The sequence below is a fragment of the Myotis lucifugus genome, unplaced genomic scaffold (genome assembly GCF_000147115.1).
Source record: "Myotis lucifugus unplaced genomic scaffold, Myoluc2.0 scaffold_1955, whole genome shotgun sequence".
NCBI classification, from domain to species: Eukaryota; Metazoa; Chordata; class Mammalia; order Chiroptera; family Vespertilionidae; genus Myotis; species Myotis lucifugus.
In genome coordinates, this window is record NW_005873003.1 from 29,376 (window position 1) to 32,189 (window position 2,814).

At 60.0% G+C, this 2,814-nt stretch overlaps 1 long non-coding RNA gene across 1 annotated transcript; it reads right to left on the bottom strand.

Annotated features, from left to right (window-relative positions):
• Positions 1 to 349: 349 nt before the first annotated feature.
• LOC106695643 lies at positions 350 to 2,452 on the bottom strand. The gene is made up of 2 exons (XR_002827612.1): positions 1,536 to 2,452; positions 350 to 1,055 (listed from the first exon to the last, which is right to left on the bottom strand). It is a non-coding gene; the product is annotated as an uncharacterized LOC106695643 (long non-coding RNA).
• Positions 2,453 to 2,814: the final 362 nt, after the last annotated feature.

Below are 2,814 nucleotides of genomic sequence, written 5' to 3' on the forward strand. Positions count from 1 at the left end.
TCATCAAGGAGGCTTCCAGGCCCCCCCCCGCCTTTTCAGGAAAGCCCCTCCTCGGTCCCCCACTGCGGCTGCGGGACCAGCCCCCACCCCCACTCCCAGCCTCAGCCCAGCCCTGACAGATTAATCGATCAATCGGGTAAAGGCCCAGTGCTCCCCTCGGATCCTCAGGCATTTCCAGTTACAACTCATCCACAGTCAAGGTGCTGATCTCAGCCCCCCCCCCAGGCGGCCTCACTTCCTTTCCCTTTCAGCTGCCTCGGGGCTCCCCAGGCAGCCGGAGGGGTGACGAAGAGGTCAGGAGGGGGCCGAGCCTGAACCCTGCTGAGAGGGGGTGAGCAGCCCCCCAGCCACAGTGGGGTTCAGGTGAAACCAACGGTACACGTGCATGCAGGGATGGGGCAGGGATAGGGCAGGGGGGATGGGGGCAGGGGGATGGGTCAGGCAGGGATGGGTGCCTGGCCCAGAAGCCTCAGGGAGGGTGAACCCGTTCTCCTGCAGCCCCTTCCTGGGGAACAGCCAGATGCTGCATCGGGGTCCCTGCTGTGGCACCTCTGGGGGAGACACTGGTATTTATGAGGGTGAACACAGCCATGGGGAGGTCAGAGGCCGTGGGCTGAAGACCGCTTCCTGCGCAGTGACCCTGGGCAGGTCACTGAGTCCCTCTGTCCTCAGCGGCCTCCTCTGAGCCGGTCGCTTACAGCTAAAAGCCCTCGCAGAGCTGTCTAGCAGCACGGTGACCGCAGTGCCCCATCGCTCGCACCCGGCACCGGGCCCTGTTAGCAAGACTCCTTGGCAATGAGTCGCTGGAGGCCATGCAGCGCGAGCAGAGCCGAGTCCACTCGGACTGGCTGAGGCCGGAGGCCCAGCGCCCACCCTCCCCCCTCCCCCCGCAGGCTGACTCACAGGCAAACCAGCTCCCACCGCCTGACCCGCAGCCCTCCTCCGGCAGGCTCGCATTTCTGCGCAGGGAGTGGACACCTATTGCTTTTTGCCTCCCAGCAACCCTTCCCTTTCATCCTGGAAACAGCATTTCTTTCCCAGCCTGTGCGGTATTTCTGTTGAGAAAGAAGATTTCTCTCAGGTGAGGTGGTTATGCTGCTAGAATGTGGGCCTGGAGCTACTGGGAAGATTCTCGCCACCCCTACCACACCCCCATCGTGCGCCTACGAAGGCAGAGCTGAGAACCAGAGGGCAACAGATCCCTAACACTATCGCTTGGGCACCTGGATACAGCCATGCCTGAAGCCGCCCCCTGCCTGTCTTTCCCCCTCTCGCTGATTCAAATCCCATTTCTGGCCCTTGCAACCAAGAGTACCTGGTTGACTAATGCAAGGCTCGTGTACCTTAGACCAGACCAGACTGACTCAACAGTATAGAGACGGAAGAGGAAAAGGGCAAAACAAACAAATAAAAAACTTTCTCTTTCTTGCGCTTTCATCTTCTGGAGACGGTGCCTCGGTTAATGGTTGCTGAATGAGTGTGCAAACACGTTCAGGGGAGCCCTGCCCATGGCCACTTACTAATAACCTGGTTACCTGCGTAAACACTAGGGTGCTTTGTGCCAACCAGAGCTGTCCACGTGAAACCTGTGTCAGTGCCACGAAAATACGCCCCGGGCCGTTTCCGGCGGCCCCGCGAGAACTTGCCAGCGCTGTGAACGCCCAGCAAGGCTGCGTGTCTGTCTCGGCGGCGCTGGGGACGTGTGCTGGCCGCTGCCTCCTGCAGAGCGGGAGCCATTCGGCAAATATTTACCGCCGGCTTCCGGGTGCCACTCTCTTGGGGTGTCTGAACCAGGGCCGGCAAGCCTCGCAGGTCCATCCCACCACGTCCCAGATAGCTAGCATTCCAGCGGACGGGACGCGCGCCCCCGCCCGCCCTTCCCAGGGCTGCGGACCCTGCCCTGGCAGCCCGGGGTCCGACCCCAGCGCCGGCTTCGGTCCCCTGAGGCCTCAGGAGCCCATCTGTTGGGATGTCGAGTCACTGAGTCATAAAGAGGAATGTCTCCCACTGAACATCGCACCAAAGCTGCTAGACTTGCAGCTCAGCCGGCGGTGACCCGGCTGCCCCGGGAGGGGGAGGCGTGGGAGGCGGGAGCTGCTCTGTGCAGACGGTCACCCCACCATGACCTCACCTGCCAAGTGGGTGACTCACTCCCTCTGGCCCTCCCGCCCGCCCGATCTTGCTCATGTGGAATACCTGAGGGGAATGCCAGCCTGCGCCCTCAGTGAAGGAAAGCTGGCGATGAGCTATTTTTAAAGCCTGACGCTTTCTTGCTTTCGGTGGGAGGCGGCACCCCTGATGTGGGGCTCAGGGTAAAGCTGCTCCCGCCAATCAACCCGGGAAAATCCCCCAGGAGCAGGAAACGCTGAATGAGAAGGGAGCGAGCTAAGGCCGTGTTCTCTTTATTTACTTTTTAATATATTTTTAAGTATATTCTTATTGATTTCAGAGAGAAAGGGAGAGGGGGAGAGAGAGAAGCATCCACGATGAGAGAGAATCATGGGTCGGCTGCCTCCTGCACGCCCCCCACTGGGAATGGACCCCCGCAACCCGGGCCTGTGCCCTGACCGGGAATGGAACCGTGACCTCCTGGTTCATAGGTCGACGCTCAACCACTGAGCCACGCCGGCCGGGCTCTGTTTATTTTTTTAAACTTTTCTCATTTTGGTGAAATACACAATTAAATGTGTCATGTCCACCATCACTGAGTGTACCATGCAAAGGCTCGAGGGTAGTCACAGTGAGGCACCACCACCACCTACAAACAGGACCACCACCCCCTCCAGACCTTGTTCACCACCCCGAGCAAGAAAC